General features: G+C 41.8%; 1 long non-coding RNA gene across 1 annotated transcript; it reads right to left on the bottom strand.

Annotated features, from left to right (window-relative positions):
* Window positions 1–4,007: 4,007 nt before the first annotated feature.
* Window positions 4,008–20,166, bottom strand: LOC119621950 (uncharacterized). The gene is made up of 3 exons (XR_005238582.2): window positions 19,216–20,166; window positions 14,242–14,649; window positions 4,008–5,826 (listed from the first exon to the last, which is right to left on the bottom strand). It is a non-coding gene; the product is annotated as an uncharacterized lncRNA (long non-coding RNA).
* Window positions 20,167–20,565: the final 399 nt, after the last annotated feature.

Raw genomic sequence — 20,565 nt, 5'->3', positions numbered from 1 at the left:
AAATTTTTTGTTTGTTTGTTTTTTTGGTGGAGGTGATGGGTGGGTGGAGTGAAAGGGATGCGGAGTGAAAGGGATGCAAAACATCAGAGTATGCTTTCTTTGTACTATTTCGTAATGTATTGTGGCTTCAGTATTATAAAGAGAATCATCCAGTAGCAGAGTTTAATTTTTATCCTTTTAAATTCTCCCCGAAGCTGGTGATTGCCTTGGCTCTTTTGCACTGCAATAAGAAATCTATGTAGTGGTAGAAAGAAAAATTAACCCCCATGAAACATAAAATGAAAGCAGGGGTTTTTAAGGGCTCTCTAAGCAGAGAGGTTATTTCTCAGGTCCCTATCAAGGTCTGGAAAATGTATGGCTTAAAGACTCCATTGCATTTGTTACACTGTTTAACTATACCAGTCATTTGGATTATTTCAGCTTCTGAGTTCTTGCTAGTTGGAAACCAAGCAACTGCATTCAGTTTTTAGCTCTCTCGGATTCAAGAGCTGCTCTTTGTTCTTTGCAGATGTGATGTGAATGCTGCCTCCGAAATTATGGGAATCATTGTGTCTCTACATCTGGTCATGGGGGAGCTTATTGTATAAGGGTATCTTTGGGGAGAAGTGTGCTACTGTTGACGAATTCTTTGAATTTTGGAAATGGATTTTGACAGTTTGAATGCTGAGATCTGATCAATTCGAGTGTGTTGAGAGGAACAAGGACAGGTGTAGTGGTTCATGCCTGTAGTCCTAGCAATTTGGGAGGCTGAGGCAGGAGGATTGTTTGAGGCCAGGTGTTCAAGACCAGCATGGGTGACATAGCAAGACCCAATCTCTTTTTTTAAAAAAAGAAAAAAATTAATTAATTAAAGAGAGAGAGAAACCAAGAGGACAGGGCTTGAAATACAGGACATTTTGGTTATTAAAACCTTTACTTTTTAAATTCTACTTCTGCAAATTCAGTGATGACAAATGGGAGATGCTCAGTAAGTATATTTTGATGGACTATTCATCACTAAGCATTAACCTATTCTTTTGGGGAGTTAGAAAGATTCGATTACCTTTAAACTCGTTTTCCAGTGGCACAGGAATTCTTTGCAAACAATACAAAGAATACTCTGATTAAGAGCAATTTGTATGGTATAGGCCATAGATTGGTGTTTGTTTGTTTGTTTGTTTTGAGACGGAGTCTCACTCTGTTGCCCAGGCTGGAGTGCAATGGTGCGATCTTGGCTCACTGCAACCTCTGCCTCCCGGTTCAAACAATTCTCCTGCCTTGGCCTCCTGCGTAGCTGGGATTACAGGCGTGTGCCACCACGCCTGGCTAATTTTTGTGTTTTTAGTAGAGATGGGGTTTCACCATGTTGGTCAGGCTGGTCTCGAACTCCTGACCTCGTGATCTGCCTGCCTCAGACTCCCAAAGTGGTGGGATTACAGGCGTGAGCCACCGCACCCGGCTAGACCACAGATTTTGTAAGACCCCAGGAGGGAGAAGATAATGAGGACTGAAATAGAGATGGCTCTTTGATAGAATTTGTCCCAGTGGTTTGCATAGGGTAAGTGTTGGGTTGAACTGAATGGAGGTGATTGCTTTAGAAGAAGGACAGAAGACTAGATTTGCTTTTCCCTCCAATTTGAAATACCTCTTCTACTCCAGGACGCCCAGGAGCATTGTTACTCTCTTTGTTCAGGCACACAAGGTGGGGCCATTTCATAGTGGCTAGCAAATCTGTTTGAATCCTAGAATTTTTCATTTTAAGCATCAGAGACTTTAACGTACAACTAGAACTTGCAGAGAGGAAAAGAGGGGGAAGAGATAGATAATGTATTTAAGAAAGCATAGGTAAGTGGCTACTCACCTACTTTGAGTGATCCAAAATTATTATCAATTATTGTTTTTAAGGAGATTTTAGGCAGGGTGCTGTGGCTCATGCCTGTAATCTTAGCACTTTGGGAGGCTGAGGCAGGAGGATCACCTGAGCTCAGGAGTTCCAGACCAGCCTAGGCAACATAGCGAGACCCCATCTCTGTCTTTTCTTACACCGCCCCCCCCCCACCAAAAATTAGTTGGGCATGGTGGTGCATGCCTGTGGTCTGAGTTACTCAGGAGCCTTGAGGTGGGAGGATTGCTTGAGCCCAGAAGGTTGAAGCTGCAGTGAGCCATGATTGCACCACTGCGCTCTAGCCTGGGTGACAGAGTGAGACCCTGTCTCAAAAAAAAGAAATAAAAAAGAACAGTTTGGAATGTTGCTTCTCTTTAAGCTTTGAGCTTCTTGAAAAGAGGAATTAGGTTTTCTCTATATTTTACCTCCATCTCCATGGTAACAGGTGTATATATATTAAGTACTCAATAACACATGAATCTATTCATTTAAAAATACAAGGGAAATTTAAAGCTCATTTGAAGTTTCTTTTTTCTTTATAATTGTTAAAAAACACGTAACATAGCCAGGTGCAGTGGCTAGCACCTGTAATCCCAGCACGTTGGGAAGCTGAGACAGAAGGATTACTTGAGGCCAGGAGTTGAGACCAGCCTGGGTAATATAGCAAGACCCCATCTCTACAAAAAAAAAAATTAAAAAATTGGCTGGGCTTGGTGGCACACACATGAAGTCTCAGCTACTAGGGAGGTTGAGGTGGGAGGATCACTTGAGCCCAGAAGTTGAGGGATGCAGTGAGCTATGATTGGGCCATTGCACTCCAGCCTGGGTGACAGAACACAAGGCCCTGTCTCTGTTAAAAAAAAAAAAAAGATTCCCCCTTTCCAAAACACATAGCATAAAATTTACCATCTTAACCATTTTTAAATGTACAGTTCTGTATGTTAAGTATATTCACATTCTTAGTGTTGAAGTCTATCTGTTTTAAATGGTTAGTGTTTTTTCTTCAAAAAGAATGGAGCCTTATTCTGTTTCCAACATTAAGAATTGAATTTGTTTGTTTCGTAACTGGCTGTTTATTTCCTAGTGTCAGATTCAACAGTGTGCAGGCATTGTGCTGGTTTCTCTTGCGTGTCTCCTTCTGTAGCACCCACATAATTTTACCTAGAATATATCCACATTTATAGCATATGGAAGCAATTTATGACAGATTTCTTTGACTGTACTAAACCTTTGCTATAAATAACCACTCAAGAAAGCCCTGTCACTCTGGTGTAAACAGTCATGCCTTCTTGTTTTTTTGTTTTGTTTTGTTCGAGACGGAGTCTCACTCTGTCACCCAAACTGTAATGTAATGGCGCGATCTTGGCTCACTGCAGTCTCCGCCTCCCAGGTTCAAGCCATTCTCCTGCCTCCACCTCCCAAGCAGGTGACTATAGGTGCGTGCCACCACACCTGGCTAATTTTTGTGTTTTTAGTAGAGATGGAGTGTCACCATGTTGGCCAGGCTGGTCCCAAACTCCTGACCTCGTGATCCACCCACCTCGGCCTCCCAAAGTGCTGGTATTACAGGCGTGAGCCACCATGCCCGGCCGCCTTCTTGGTATTTTAAAGACAAGGCATTGCATGTAATTTCTGGGCTTATGCTTTTGTAAGCTCTTTGCATTGACTAGTTTATTGTCAACTTTCCTTTTTATTTCAGTTTAGGACTCTTAACATATCTATCATGCAACTGTCCACTAACATTTTAAGCCTGGTCTCTTTGGGCTTTCTTTATCAAAGGTTTAAAAATTATCTTGACCCATACAAGGCTTTTGCCAACAAAAGTTGCAGTCCTTGAGGCTCCAATGCCGACATCTTGTCACTGGATAGATGGGAGAATAGGACGTGCAGACCCTGGAGTGAAGTTATCTGTGGCAGGATACAAATTGAACTTTGTCAACTGAGTTTATTTTTGTACTTTTATTTTTATATTAATGCTTTGTTCTCCCTTAGCATTTGCTAAAATATTTCAGAAGTTTAAAAAAAATTATCATATGTGGCAGATAAGTGATTGTTAGTATTAAAAAATAAAAGACCTGAAGAAAATATATGTTGACAAGATATCTGAAGGAAACAACACAAAGAAAGTACAACTGATGAGAAATATTATGAACAATTATTTATTGTAGAAGTAAAAATTCAGAATAAAGCAAGAGTGAATGATAGTTGTATTTTGTAGCAGTTGGACTGGATTCAGTTCTGGAAATTGTTTTATAACCTTTTGGTAGCTTTGAAATGAAATGTAGTTCAAAATTTTTATTTTTCTGTGAAATACATTTAGTCAGTAGGTGTAGCCCAGAAGTGGTGCCTGAACTTTCTTTGTTACATTGTCCAAGAGGTGTTTGATGATTTGGCTGATTCTTTGGTCACAGACAAAAGTTTAGCCTCTGGGAAAAAATAAATGGTGTTTGATATTATTTCATATCTCACCCTGTGTAGAAGGTTCGATCAGTACATTTACACAACCAACAAATATTTACTGACCTAACACTACATTCTAGTTATACCAGCAGTAAATACCATAAGACATGGAGAGAGTAGATAAGATGGTTCCTGACCTTCAAGTTTATTTTCCAGTCTCCCAAGCCATGTTTGTTTAAACTGCTATAGACCTTTGAAGTTTCCTTGAAGCCAGGGATGTTTCCTACTTCTGTGTACTCCTTTCATGCTTAGAATTAAGTATGTTATCAGTCTGAATATTTAATTGAAAAATCGTTTCAACCTCCTTGTAAGTAGGGAGTCTCATTAATTTTTTCATAAAAGTACTTGGTGCAGGATATAAAAGCAGTGTGTGAATATTTGGAAATAGAAGATCTGGGTTTGAGTTTGGCACTACCATTTCCTATAAGTAAAGGGACAAGGTACCACCACTGAATTATTTTCCTCAGCAATAAATGGAAATTAAAATCTCTGCCGATCTTCTTAAAGAGTAGTTACGAAGACAAAGTAAGTGAACTCACATTATACAAACTGTAAAAGTGCCATATAAATGCTTATTATTAATACGTATTGTATAGGACATAGTTATTTTAACTGAATTAGAGATAATCCATCCTTAGGTCTTCCAAGACTAACAACAGTACTGGTTAATATGCTTTCTATGTGATAGATGTTGGACTTTGGGATCTGTGCTTTTAATGTTATACGTGTTTTAGGGCCCCTAAATTCCTAATTTTGGTGTTGGTTTCACTAATTCTAAGCTCATTAGTCATCTCTACTTCTGAGTCTAACTTCTAAAAAGTCAAACATCTAAAAAGAGCCTCAGTTACTCAGTAGTCGTGTTGGAACAACTGAATGACAACCCAGAATTTAAACAGTTGGATCCCCATTGTCGTTCCTTACCCCAAATAGATTCCAGATAAATAAAAGGTTTAAATGTAAAAAATGAAATTATAAAGTTATTATGATGAATGATGGTAGAATTATTATCTTAAAAAAATACTTGAATAAGAAAAACTTTTCTAAGCTTAACCCAAAACTTAGAAGCCATAAGACATGGACAAATATGCCTAGTGTTCCATTATTGGAATGCTAAGCATGTGGGAGTTATTCATGGCCTACTGTTCAAGGTCATTGTCAAGGTCTGATTGCAAAAATTAAAAAAATTGCAACCTCGGGCATAAATGGGTTAAGAAAAGGATAAGGCCAGTCACAGTGGCTCACACTTGTAATCCCAGGACTGTGGGAAGCCAAGGTGGGTGGATCACTTGAGGCCAGGAGTTCAAGTCCAGCTTGGGCAACAATAAGACCTCGTCTCTACAAAATATTTAAAAAACAGATTAGCCGGGTGTGGTGGCATGCAGCTGTATTCCTAGCTATTTGGAAGGCTGAGGAGAGAGAATCGCTTGACTCCAGGAGTTTGAAGTTGCAGTGAGCTATGATCCCACCACTGTACTCCAGCCTGGGCAACAGAGCAAGTCTGTCTAAAAAAAGGAAAGGATAAATTTGGTTATATTTCATCATAACAAGTCAACAAACAAATAGATTGGGAAAAATATCTGTAATATCTCATTATAGGAAAAGAACAACTTTCCTTCAGGTATTTATCAGTTTGAGAAAGACCTAAATACAATAGAAAAGGGGAAATGATATGAACGCCGTGTACAGAAAGGTAATACAGATGGCCTTTACTTTTTATTATTTATTTTTTTGAGATGGAGTCTTGCTCTGTCGCCCAGGCTGGAGTGCAATGGTGCAATCTCAGCTCACTGCAACCTCCAGTTTTCAGGTTCAAGTGATTCTCCTGCCTCAGCCTCGTGAGTTGCTGGGATTACAGGCGTGAGCCACCACACCTGGCTAATTTTTTTGTATTTTTAGTAGAGATGGGGTTTCACCATGTTGGCCAAGCTGGTCTCGAACTCCTGACCTCAGGTAATCCACCCACCTCGGCCTTCCAAAGTGCTAGGATTACAGGCATGAGCCACCACACCCGGCCACAGATGGCCTTCAAACATATGAAAATATTCTGAACCAGTCTCATAGTAAGAGATGTGCATATTAAACTATAAAATGTTAGCTTGGTAAGATTATGGGAAAATAGGTACTTACATCATAGCTGAGAGAATATAAATTGGTGAACGCCACTACAGAGAACAATTTAGATTACTTAAAAATTAAAATGGATGTATTCTTGAATCCAGCAATTTTTTTTTTTTTTTTCGAGACAGTCTTGCTTTCTTGCCCCAGCTGGAGTGCAGTGGTGTAATCATAGCTCGCTGCAGCCTCGATCTCCTGGGCTCTAGTGATCCTCCTGCCTTAGACTCCTGAGTAGTGGGGACTACAGGTGCACACCAGTATGCCTGACTAATTTTTAAGAAACTTTTTGTAGAGACAAGGTCTCACTATGTTGCCCAAACTGGTCTCAAATTCCTGGGCTCACGTGATCCTCCCACCTTGGATTCCCACAGTGCTGGGATTACAGGTGTGATCCACCATGCCTGGGCTAGTTATGAAATTTTTTTTTTTTTTTTTTTTTTTTTTTTTTTTTTTTTGAGATGGAGTCTTGCTCTGTTGCCTAGGCTAGAGTGCAATGGCGCAATCTTGGCTCACGGCAACCTCTGCCTCCCGGATTCAAGCAGATCTCCTGCCTCAGGCTCCTGAGTAGCTGGGATTACAGGCGCCCGCCACCACTCCTGGCTAATTTTTGTATTTTTAGTAGAGACAGGGTTTCACCATGTTGGTCAGTCTGGTCTTGAACTGCTGACCTCGTGATCTGCCCACCTCAGCCTCCCAAAGTGCTGTGATTACAGGCGTGAGCCACCATGCCTGGCCCTATTCATGCAATTAACAAAATTTTTAGGATATAAAATTTTTAAGCATTTCTTCCTGGTTACTAAATAATTAATATAACACACAGTTACTTCCTGTGTAATAACATATACTTCCTTTTGTTGATACTGAAGCAGATTTTTCAAAGTTTTGTTAGTTTCATTTGGAATATATCTCCAGACATCTCACACATATTTTTAAGAACATTGTATTATGTTTTGGAATTGAAATAAATAAATGTAAAAATTTTACTTTATAAAATCATTAGCCGAAAAAATGTTTTAGGAGAGATGAACATTCTCTATAGCTTGGGTAGTAAAACTGAGGCATTTTATTGTGAAATATTAAAATGGTGCATTCTGTGGGTATACAGGAGTGTGCCTGTATATTTATGTTTGTATTTGCTTGACCATGAAGATAAAAATTTGTGTACAGATAGACTCCCTGAAGAGAAAATGAGTTGCATTTTACTATATTTAAAAAATTTGTTATCATGTGCTTATATTACTATTCAAAATATATAATTGTTTTAGAAAAGACCTAGAGTAGGCAGCGTGAAAGCAGAGTAGGGTTGGGGCATTTCTTTGGTTTTATTTATGTACACCTCCTTCCCAGTCTTGTTTTAGTTAGGAAATAAATGGTGACTATAGTAGAGTAAGGCCTGCATTAGGTAAGTCTCAACAATATTTAGACTACATTTTATGACTAAATGAAAATTAGATGTTTTTTTCCATTAGAGATGAGGTCTTGCTATGTTGCCCAGGCTGGTCTCAAACTCCTGGCCTCACGTAATCTTCCCACCTCAGCCTTGCAAAGTGCTAGGATTACAGGCAGAAAATTAGATTTGAATTCTATACAATATAATAGAAACATGTAATGTTACAATTTAGGCCTTATGGTTAAATTGGAATGCTAATTAATATTGCACTAACTTCTGGCCTGGTGTGGTGGCTCACACCTGTAATCCCAGCACTTTGGGAGGCTGAGGCAGGAGGGTAGCTTGAGGACTGGAATTCAAGACCAGCCTGGACAACATAACAAGATCTGTCTTAACAGAAATGGAAAAATTAGCCAGGTGCGATGGCACATGCCTGTAGTTCTAGCTACTTGGGAGGCTGAGGCGAGAGAATTGCTTGAGCCCTGGTGCTGGAGGTTGTAGTGAGCTGCGATGGGCCACTGCACTTCCTGCACTCCAGCCTGGGCAACACAGCTAGACCTGTCTCTATAAATAAATTATGCAAGACCTGTCTCAATCAATCAATAACAATATTTTACCAATTTCTTAAGAAAAACCATTCTTTGAGAAAATATTTTTATTAGTGACATAGATACATTTTTCTGAATAGACTTTGCAGAAGCTAAGTTGTTTTTCTGTCTCACTTTTCCTTTTCTTTCTTTATTTTTTTGAGATGGAGTTTCACTCTTGTTGCCCAGCCTGGAGTGCTGTGGCACCATCTCGGCTCATTGCAACCTCTGCCTCCCAGATTCAAGTGATTCTCCTGGCTCAGCCTCCCAAGTAGCTGGGATTACAGGCACACACCAGAACACCCAGCTAATTTTTTATATTTTTGGTAGAGATAGGGTTTCACCGTGTTGGCCAGGCTGGTCTTGAACTGCTGACCTCAAGTGATCGGCCCGCCTTGGCCTCCCAAAGTGCTGGGATTACAGACGTGAGCCACCGCGCCTGGCCTTACTTTTCCTTGTCAATTCATGTTTTCCTTTGTACAAAGGAAATAACGCTTAATATTTATTATGTGTCAAATACTGATCTAGAGTCTAGATGTTTTGCATTTCTCATTTAATGAAATAGGTATTAGTATGCTCATTTTATAAATTAAGAGTTTTGGAAAGATTATACAGCTACTGAGTCTCTGCCATTCAGACATATGCCTGACTTTGAAAACAATATTTATACCTTTTCCCTTCTCAGGAAAAGCTGATACTGAAAATAGGAATAGGTAGGTGGTAGGATAGCAAACATGAAGCTCCCCCAAATCACAAAGCAAAGTATGGACTGTCAGAAAGGCTGAGTTATACACACAGCTGGTGTAGCTGAAGGAGCATGTAGCTGTAATCTCTGTTTTCTGCTAATTAAATGGGCCTTGGAGTCTTTATACAGTTGCCAAAGGCAAGCATAATTTTAGTTATTTACGAACCAGATTTAATAAGGTATGGGCTCAGACCTTTTTAATGGAATAAATATAGACAATAGAGAGGAGGCCCAGATAATAAACAAGATTAGTCAGAATTGGCTGTTGACAGTAAGAGGTTAGGTTTTAGGGATAAAATAGAAAAGGAAAGGGCCGGACGTAGTGGCTTACACTTGCAGTCCCAGCACTGTGGGAGACCAAAGCAGGAGGATCGCTTGAGGACAGGAGTTCAAGACTAGCCTAGGTAACATAGCGAGACCCTGTCTCTACAAAAATTAAAATAAATATAAGGATCAAAGGGATTGCAGGAGAGGAGAGGGAATGAGAATGGGGAACTTGCATGCTGTATAGAAAGGGACTACTTGTTTCCTAGTACAGAGATCATCACATTTAAAGGATAAATGAAAAGACCTTAAATGTGAGTTAAGTCAAGAAAAAATAAGAATCAGAAAAGAAGTTGCAGTTCCAGTGGCATGTGCCTGTAGACCTAGTTACTCAAAAGGTTAAAGCAGAAGGATCAATTGAGCCTGGGAGTTTGAGCCTGGGCAACAAAATGAGACCCCATCTAAAAATTAGCCAGGTAAGGTTAGCATACACCTATAGTCCTAGCTACTTGGGAGGCTGTGGTAAAAAGATTGCTTGTGTCTAGGATTTGAAGGTTACAGTGAGCTATGATTATGCCACTGCACTCCAGCCTGGGCAGCAGGGCAAGACCTTGTCTCTAAATAATAAAAATAATAAAATAATAAAAATAAAATGCTAAATGGGTTCGAAAGAAGAGTGACTAGGGATGACTTCAGTAAGAAGTCCTGAGGAGAGAGGAATAGATATTTCCAAAGATAGGAGACACTGATGTATACACAGTAATTGCAGTTGACAAAGAGTAGGCATAGCTAATTGGAGCCGACTGTGTCCATGGTATAGTGGATTTCATGCATTCTTTGACAGAAGAAACCACCTCAAAAATTTTTTTAATGTTGAACTTCAGTATATGAAAGAGAGGGGAAACCCGCCCCCCCCCTTTTTTTTTTGAAATGGAGTTTTATTCTTGTCACCCAGGCTGGAGTGCAATGGCACAATCTCGGCTCACTGCAACCTTCGCCTCCTGGGTTCAAGTGATTCTCCTGCCTCAGCCTCCCGAGTAGCTGGATTACAGGCATGAGCCACCATGCCCAGCTAATTTTTGTATTTTTTAGTAGAGATGGGGTTTCACCATGTTGGCCAGGCTAGTCTCGAACTCCTGACCTCACGTGATCCACTGCCTCGGCCTCCCAAAGTGCTGGGATTATAGGCGTGAGCCACCGCACCCAGCCCACCCAGTCATTCTGATTGAAGCAGAGTTCTAGGTCTTCAGGAACAGTTTAAAAACTGTAACTAGGCTGGGCGCTGTGGCTCACGCCTGTAATCCCAACACCTCCACCTCCCTTGGAGGCCGAGGCAGGTGGATCATTAGGTCAGGAGTTTGAGACCAGCCTGGCAACATGGTGAATCCCCATCTTTACTAAAAATACAAAAATTAGCTGGGCGTGGTGGTGGGCACCTGTAATCCCAGCTAGATGGGAGGCTGAGGCAGGAGAATGGCTTGAACTCTGGAGGTGGAGGTTGCAGTGAGCTGAGGTCGTGCCATTGCACTCCAGCCTGGGTGACAGAGCAAGAATCCGTCTTAAAAAAACAAAAATCTGGGAGGCTGAGGCGGGAAGATCTCTTGATCTCAGGAGTTTGAGACCAGCCTGGGCTACAATAGTGAGACCCTGTCTTTACAAAAAAAAAAATTAGCCTGCCATGGTGGTGTGCACCCTTAGCCTTAGCTACTTGGGCAGCTTAGGTGGGAGGATCACTTGAGGCTAGGAAGTTGAGGCTGCAGGGAACCCTGTCCATGTCAGTGTGCTCCAGCCTGGGTGACAGAGTGAGACCATGTCTCAACACACACACACACACACAAACACACACACACCCACACCCCTATAACTAGAAGGCAGAAATGGGAAATATTAGAATAGGCACAAATCTCATACTTATTTACTGTTTATTGTGTGCTAAGCACTTAAAAAATATCTCACTAAAATCTTATAATAAGCCCCTGAGAGAATTACTGTTATTCCCATTTTGTGGAAGAAACTGAGTCTTAGAGAAGTTTAATAGTTCAAGGATAAGCAACCAGTAAACTATAGAATCAGGATTAAGATCTTAGTCCTTCTGCCTGCAAAACTCATGCCACACTGAATGTGGAAGGCTTTAATGCTCCTCCAGTGCGGAATTGCATTTTGTAAGCCAAAGGCAATTTTTGATCAGAAGGGAGGTATAGACTTAGAGCAGGAAGAGATACTGAAGGCCGGACATGGTGGCTCATGCCTGTAATTCTAGCACTTTGGGAGGCCAATGTGGGTGGATCGTTTGAACTCAGGAGTTTGAGATCAGCCTGGGCAACATGGCAAAACCCTGTCTCTACTAAAAATACAAAAAAAAAAAAAAAAAAAAGAAAAAATTAGCTGGGCACCCTAGCGCATGCCTGTAGTCCCAGCTACCTTGGGGACTGAGGTGGGATGATCGCTTGAGCTCAGAAAGTCAAGGGTGCAGTGAGCTGAGATCATGCCACTGCACTCCAGCATGAGTGACAAAGTGAGACCCTTTCTTAAAAAAAAGAGAGAGAGATTGAAGATAATTTACTCTAAAACTCATTTATACAGTTGAGAAATTTATTTTTAGCATTCCATAATGTTTTAGTGATACTACTGAAACCCAAACCCAAATTCTTTGATTTGAAATCTAAAGCTCTTTCCAGTACCCCAGCCAGGCATTTGTGGTGGAAATAAAATAATAGTCTGGTCAATAAATGTCTGAGGATGGAGATGGAAAACCATTTAGAAAGTTATCTGGGTATGAGTGTAGATAAAGGCTTGAAAGAGTAATAGCATTGGAAATGGAAAGGGAGGTATAACTATGAAGGTTGATAAAACAAGTGAGCGGCCGGGCACGGTGGCTCAAGCCTGTAATCCCAGCACTTTGGGAGGCCGAGACGGGTGGATCACGAGGTCAGGAGATCGAGACCATCCTGGCTAACACGGTGAAACCCCGTCTCTACTAAAAAATACAAAAAACTAGCCGGGCGAGGTGGCGGGCGCCTGTAGTCTCAGCTACTGGGAAGGCTGAGGCAGGAGAATGGCATGAACCCGGGAGGCGGAGCTTGCAGTGAGCTGAGATCTGGTCACTGCACTCCAGCCTGGGCTACAGAGCGAGACTCCATCTCAAAAAACAAAACAAAACAAAACAAAAAAACAAGTGAACTATGAAGCACAGTATATAGTTGCAGGGGCCTTTGAAAACAGTATGCTGAGAATAGATAGGGCTCAAGGACAGTATCTCCAACTGAACTTTTAATGAACTCCCGTAGGCGCCAAGAAGGCGGGTAGATAAGAAAGAATATAGAAACAAGGTACTGAGTAGAAGGTTACATGTGGGAAAAGAAAGTTTGTTTTGCATTGCATTCTTTCTGCTGACCTGAGGTTTATGGAGTATAAATAAAGTGAGGCGGAGGCTCTGAGTGCGGCCGCCATGTTCTCTGTGTGTCTTTGTCTTTGTGTGTGTTCTTTCATTCTCCACCACCCCCGGTGCGGCCCCCAACATATAGTCAGTTTATGCATGTGTTTGACTAGCAAGCCCCTGTTCACTATATTTAGTGTTAATCCTTTATTATAGCTATCATTTATTGTTTACTGAGTGCTTGCACATGGATTATCTAATTTAATCCTCTTTGAGGTAGATATTCCCATTTTATAGGTGAGGAAATTAACATTCTGAGCAATAATTTGCCCAAGATCTTATAGCAAATAAGTGGTAGAATCATGGTGCCGAAACCTGTGCTTTTAACCAATACGCCTTAACGTACCTAAACTGTAGGTGCTAGCTCACTTCTCTATCCTGGGGAGATATGATAGTGGTGATGAATACTAGGGCTACAGAATTGAAATATACTGGGCCAGAAAAAGTGGAGATAATTCTGAATATGATATATTTTCTTAGGGCACTTGAAGTCGTAATATGTATTTTTCATGATGAGTATAAATTCACTAGAAACCTGAGGTTAAAACTGAGTGGTAAGAACTTTTGCCAAATATTTAGAGATGGAAATCGGTGTCCAGGGAAAAAGAAAATACTGTAACTTATATCTTATGCTATAATTTCCTCCCTGATTTCTTCTTATACTTTATATTTCTCTCCTGTGGCATTTTAAATGTTCTATCTTGTATAATTTTTGTCGATGTGTCTCTTTTACCCTCAGTAGACTGTAAATTCCTAAAGGATAGTAATTACTGTGCATTTATGTATTCTCTATTGTTGCTTTTCTTATTTTGTATTCTGCATTTGTTTATTGCATACTTAGAATGTGCCAGAGCTGGGTCGGGCGTGGTGGCTCACGACTGTAATCCCAGCACTTTGAGAGGCTGAGGTGGGCGGATTACCAGCCTGGCCAACATGGCGAAATCCTGTCTCTCCTAAAAATACAAAAATTAGCCAGGCATGTTGGTGCATGCCTGTAATCCCAGCTACTTGAAAGCCGAGGCATGAGAATTACTTGAACTCAGGAGGCAGAGGTTGCAGTGAGCCACTTGGGTGACAGAGCGAGACTGTCTCAAAAAAAAAAAAAAAACAAAAACAAAAACAAAAAAAACACAGATCTGTACTAAGTATTTAAGAATGAATAAGATATAACTTCTGCCCTCCAGATGCTTATTTCTAATAAGAAGACAAATGTAACACATTTAATACAGTATAATGACTGTTGTAATTATGAAGTTAAAGGTACAGTGGAGGCTTAATAGAGAACTGAGCAATTTAACTTAGAATTTCAATTTGTTGGCCAGGTGCGTTGGCTCAGGCCTGTAATCCCAGCACTTTGGGAGGCTGAGGCAGGTGGATTACCTGAGGTCGGGAGTTCGAAACCAGCAGACCAACATGGAGACACCCCATCTCTACAGTACAAAATTAGCTGGTCCTGGTGGCGCATGCCTGTAATCTCAGCTACTTGGGAGGCTGAGGCAGGAGAATGGGAGGCGGAGGTTGCAGTGAGCCGAGATTGCGCCATTGCACTCCATCCAGGGCAAGAAGAGCGAAACTCCGTCTCAAAAAACAAAAAGCGAATTTCAATTTTTTTATTTTAATGATTAACAAGTGAAAAGTCTCAGACTGTGAAAATAAAGAAGCAAGCAACTATTGTCTGTCCATGCAGCTATACTTGCTGATAGTTACATGGAGCACAGGTGTCTGTGAGTTAGTGGAATCTCTTTGTTCTTCCATGAGAAGCATTGGTATTTTAAAGTGGGATGAAATCTGAAAATAAGAACACAAAATAAAAAGTGTTTTCTAAGAAATCTATTTTATTAAAGAAAATCTTTAGAAAGTTCATTTAAAATTTACCACCAGAATTCAAAGTAATGGTGCTTAAACACTTGGAAAAGAGAACAAAGAGTAATATCTTCTCATGTAGTGTAATATCTTTGGATTTAATTAGTTTAAAATGCAGTTTTTCCTTTCTCACTGAATCTTCCCAAACCAGTAGATAGAACTCCCACTGGATTTTCTTGTAACTCCCATTTGGTTCAGAAGGAGGGAGCAAAGAATGTAGGAGCTGGGGCCTGGTGGTAGCATATGTATTTGAAATTGACTGAGTGTGAGACAGTAGCAAGTGGTGTGAGTTGTGCCATGTTTAGAGAGGACTGATTGTTGCCACCTAGGATTGTAGTCTCAGTGTAACATTTTAAAGTTATCTGAAAACTTCTGAACTTACCTGAACAATGAATGAGTGAAAATTAAAAAATGAAAAAATAAACATTTTACACTTAAATATTTCATTTAGATGAACTTTATAGAGGAGCTAGTAGCCAAGCTTCTATTTTTGAGATCCCCATGATTGTAAAGGGGCTCACATTTGTCCCCTGTGTAGTCCAAGATCAGTCCCCTGTCCTGGAGCTTTTCTTTAGAGAATCTGACTCAGTATGTCCGGGGCACAAGAAGCTCTACATTTAGGGCTGGGCTCAGTGGCTCATGCCTGTGATCCCAGCACTTTGGGAGGCTGAGGCAGGCAGATCATTTGAGGTTGGGAGTTCAAGACCAGCCTGACCAATACAGTGAAACCCCATCTCTACTAAAAATACAAAAATTAGCTGGGTGTGGTGGCAGGCACCTGTAATCTCAGCTACTGGGGAGGCTGAGGCAAGAGAATTGCTTGAACCCAGGAGTCGGAGGTTGCAGTGAGCCGAGATTACGCCACTGCACTCCAGCCTGGGCTACAAAGTGAGACTCTGTCTTAAGAAGCTCTACATTTAACAAGCCCTGCAGGTGCTTTTGATGAGCAGCTGGGTTTAAGAACCGTATCTCAAGACTATTTTTTTCCTTTACAGGTTTTGCCCTTTGATGAGCTAAATGTAGAGGCAAAGTGGGTGAAGTGAAAATGACCAGATTGTTGCCACTACTTTTTTTTTTTTTTGAGACGGAGTCTCGCTCTGTCGCCCAGGCTGGAGTGCAGTGGCCAGATCTCAGCTCACTGCAAGCTCCGCCTCCCGGGTTTACGCCATTCTTCTGGCTCAGCCTCCCGAGTAGCTGGGACTACAGGCGCCCACCACCTCGCCCGGCTAGTTTTTTGTATTGTTTTTAGTAGAGACGGGGTTTCACCGTGTTAGCCAGGATGGTCTCGATCTCCTGACCTCGTGATCCGCCCGTCTCGGCCTCCCAAAGTGCTGGGATTACAGGCTTGAGCCACCACGCCCAGCCTGTTGCCACTACTTTTAAGTAAAGTAACAACAAACTGACGTGATGCTATGTAGGTTACACAGCATTTTCATATTTCATTTAGATTTGTAACCCTTTAAATAATTGTTATTATTAATATCCCTATTTTATAGTTGAAGAGAGGGAAGCACCAAGGAGTTAAATGACTTTCTCAGTGTCCCCCAGCTTGTCTGTGGTAGAAGTAAACCTTCAACCCAGATCTCTTAACTCCCAAACCCTGTTTCATGCTCACAGTGATGAGAGGCAACCTGGATGCAAAGTAGATGTGTATTACAGGTTGAGGAGGGGTGAATAGTTTCATGAACTTTTAAAAAGCAGTTCCATTTTTAAATTCTTCCTAGAGCTTCTATAAACCTTTTTGAAGACAGCAACAGTGACTCTGGCTTATTTGCTACTAGTTATCTGCTTTGTTATCACTCAAGCCCACCATGGACCCCATGCTAGAGAGGGCTAAGACTTTCTTCTTCTTCTTCTTTTTTTTTTTTTGTTTTTGAGACAGAGTCTCGCTCTTGTTGCCCAGGCTGGAGTACAGTGGCATGATCTCGGCTCACTGCAACCTCCATCTCTCATGTTCAAGCAATTCTCCTGCCTCAGCCTCCCAAGTAGCTGGGATTACAGGCACACACCACCACGCCCGGCTAATTTTTGTATTTTTAGTAGAGACAGTCAGTCTGGTCTCAAACTCCTGACCTCAGGTGATTCACCCGCCTTGGCATTCCAAAGTGCTGGGATTACAGGTGTGAGCTACTGTGCCCAGCAAGTCTTCTATTTTCTAATGGCCACACTCCCAACAAGTCATGCTTGTGTATCACCTGTTTCTTTTTCTTTTTCTTTTCTTTTTTTTTTTTTTTTTTTGAGAGACAGAGTCTCGCTCTGTCACCCAGGCTAGAGTACAGTGGCGTGATCGAGGCTCACTGCAACCTTCTCCTCCTGGGTTCAAGAGATTCTCCTGCCTCATCTTCCCAAGTAGCTGGGACTACAGGCGTGCACCAGCATGCTCAGCTAATTTTGTATTTTTAGTTGAGATGGGGTTTCACTATATGTTGGCCAGGGTGGTCTCCAACTCCCGACCTCAAATGATCCACCCCCCTCAGCCTCCCAATGTGCTGGGATTACAGCCATGAGCCACAGCGCCTGGCCTCCAGTGTTTCTTATTGACTTCCAGCATGTTGTGTTGTTGGAATTCCCAGTTCAGTTTGAAACAGATTTTCCACTTGGCATATTAGTAGTTCCTATCATGCCATTCATACTTGCTTTGTTGTTTCACATATATCTTTTCATAGCATGAAATGTAGTGATTGGAATTGCATTATGGGTTACATCTTCTCTAATTGGTTCAAAGCAAATAGAGATTGGATGGTAAAAGTCAGTGGATTCTGGGTCTGCACAAAAGTGCTTTGATGAACATCTGTGTCATGTACATCTCAGTGTATGCCAGAACCTCTCTAGCACATATTCCTTTAAGTGCTGGGTCATAGGATGGACACATGCTTTATTCTACTAGTTATTGTCAGAAAGCATTTAAAGTGTTTTACCAATTTATTAGTATCTTTTACTTATTGATTTTTTTTTTTTGAGACAGAGTCTCGCTCTGTCACTCAGGCTGGAGTGCAGTAGCGTGATCTCTGCTCACTGCAAGCTCCACCTCCCAGGTTCACAGGATTCTCCTGCCTCAGCCTCCAGAATAGCTGGGACTACAGGCGCCCACCACCATACCCAGCTAATTTTTTGTATTTTTAGTAGAGACGGGGTTTCACCATGTTAGCCAGGATGGTCTCGATCTCCTGACCTTGTGATCTGCCCGCCTCAGCCTCCCAAAGTGCTGGGATTACAGGCGTGAGCCACTGCGCCCAGTCCTTTTACCAATTTATAATCCTACCAGCTGGGTATGAGAGTTCCAGTTTCCTTATGTCCTCAAACTTTAACATATATGTCAGTCTGACAGGATAAATGTGATCTCATTGCTTCTCATTTGTGTTTTCCTGGTTGCGTGTCATTTTGTGTATTGATTGACCATTTGGGTTTTCTTTTCTATCATTTGCCCTTCCTCCATTAAAAACAAAAAAACAAACAAAAAAAAACTGCCTTGTTTGACTTTTCCTATTGACTTGTAACAACTCTTTATATATTTTCTGCACATCAGTCCTTTGTTATCTGCTGCAGAGATCCTCCAGTCTGTGTTATTCATTTATTTGTTTATTTTGTGGCTTTGGTGTACAGAAGTTTTTGTTTGTTTGTTTGTTTTTAAGGTAGTCAGATGTATCAATCTTTTCCTTTGTGGTTTGTGGGTTTTGTGGGGGCGGGTAGTTTTTGGGTTTTGTCTTTTTTTTTTTTTTTTTTTTTGAGACAAAGTCTGGCTCTGTTGCCCAGGTTGGTGTGCAGTGGTATCATCTTGGCTCACTGCAACCTCTGCCACCCGGGTTCAAGTGATTCTCTTGCCTCAGCCTCCCGAGTGGCTGGGATTACAGGTGCACACCACCATGCCTGGCTAATTTTTTGTATTTTTAGTAGAGATGGGGTTTCACCATGTTGGTTAGGCTGCTCTCGAACTCCTGACCTGGTGATCTGCCCGCCTCGGCCTCCCCAAGTGCTGGGATTACAGGCGTGAGTCACCGCGCCCGGCCTGTAGTCCCTTCTTTCAAAAGCTCTCAAATACACGGGGCTCTGTCTGGGCTCTTTCTTTCATCTTGGGTCAGGCGTAAGATCTGCCTTTCCTTGTCCGTCTGTACCTGCACTGCCGCCATATTGTTTTCATTGCTATTGCTTTATAAGTCATAATGGCGGGTGGGACACGCCATTCCTCCTCCTCCTTCTTCAGAGTGATCATGGCTATTCTTTGTCTCCCCCCTTTTTATTATGTCACTCTTCCTGTTGATAATGTTACCAACTTTCTGATTTTTCTGTTAAGTCACCATTGAAAATTTACTTCACAGCCTAAGTCAGGACTTTGTTAGGGTCCTAATTCTCTTTTCCATCCCTGTTACCATCCGGACCCCTACATCTGTTCACATGGTAGCCCTGATCAGATGTCAGCTACCTCAGGCTGCATCCTACATCAGCCCCCATACCTCCACACCCCGGCATCATCCAAGAATATTCTGGACTTACCTTCCAGATGCAGCAGTCTGGTCTCAGACTCTAGCAATGATTTCTAGTTGCTTCTCAGAGCCACAGGTCTTGCCTAGGAGCACTCCAGGGAGTCATTTGACAGCTTGCCCAGCTTCTTCTGGTGCCCTAGGGCATTCCTGGAGGCCACAGGGAAGCTGTGGAAAAGACTAGGCACAAGCTGAAGCCAAAGTTGGGTGCCTGACTGGCATTAATAAATTTGGGGTCGTGGTTTGCAGTGCTCACGGTGTAGAGTGGTTGCTGACCTTTCCTCCATGGTTGGAGATGATGTGAGAGCCCAGCAGGCACCCTTCACGTGGGCTCTAACTTGCGGAGACCTCCACCATGAGCACCAGGAGGTGGATGGTGGGGCCAGCATAAGCATTATCCCGAGGACTGATCATGGAGAACCACAAGGAAGGGTCTTGGCCGGGCCCTGGGAAGCCTCCAGAGAGTGCTACTCAGATCCAGGGTACAGTGTTGCATTTTCAAATGAGATGGTAGTTCCTTCATATTGCCAGGGAAAGATGTTTACCGAATGGGAGGTCGCTGTCTTTCAGGCCTTTCTCTGAATGGTTTCCTCCAACGATTTGCTTCCTCTTCCTCTCCCACTGACCCAACTCTCTTTCAAACAGCCCACCCTGCTTGCAATCCACATGACATGTCTTGTATGCCTTTTTGCATATCGTTTTCTTCTATCTTCCTCCACCAAATGATGTCTTCCTTCTTCAAAGTGATGCCCAGAACTCTCTCCATCCACAAAACTTAGCTGGTTTTTCTTTCTCAACTCCATCCCTCTGTCTGCTTGCCAGTGACAGCACTGTGCAGAGCTGCCCCTCTTTCTGTTTGTTAACACTTACGTGTATTGCTTTTCTCATAATCTTCCCAGGGATTGTTCATGTCTACCCAGCCTGTCATTCCTAATCATGTTGTTTCTCAAGGACAAGGATTATATCTCCCTTGCCCTTTGATTTTCATAGTACAGGTCAGTGCTTAGCACATTGGGTCATAGAACAGAACGTGGGATTGGCTGGGTCCAGTTCGAGGTTTATCACTTGCTGTGCGACCTTGAACAAGTTACATAACCTTTCTGGGTTTTAGTCATCTTATTTATAAAATGAGGACAATAATGGTACTTTCCTCATAGCGTTATTGACTTGGCAGAGTATCTTCGATATGGTAAGCACCCATAATAATACTGCCTATCAGTGTTGTTAGTAGTAGTTAAGATATTAGAAACCATGCCAAAAGATGAGGCCTAAAGTGCCACATACAAATTTTACAGTTCAGTGATGCTGTCAATTTAAATCAGTTACATCTTGGCATCAGAAAAATTGTCTGTCTGGACTGAAG

Source organism: Chlorocebus sabaeus, chromosome 16, assembly GCF_047675955.1.
Source record: "Chlorocebus sabaeus isolate Y175 chromosome 16, mChlSab1.0.hap1, whole genome shotgun sequence".
Classification (NCBI taxonomy): domain Eukaryota; kingdom Metazoa; phylum Chordata; class Mammalia; order Primates; family Cercopithecidae; genus Chlorocebus; species Chlorocebus sabaeus.
This window is presented reverse-complemented; position numbering and strand designations above follow the sequence as displayed.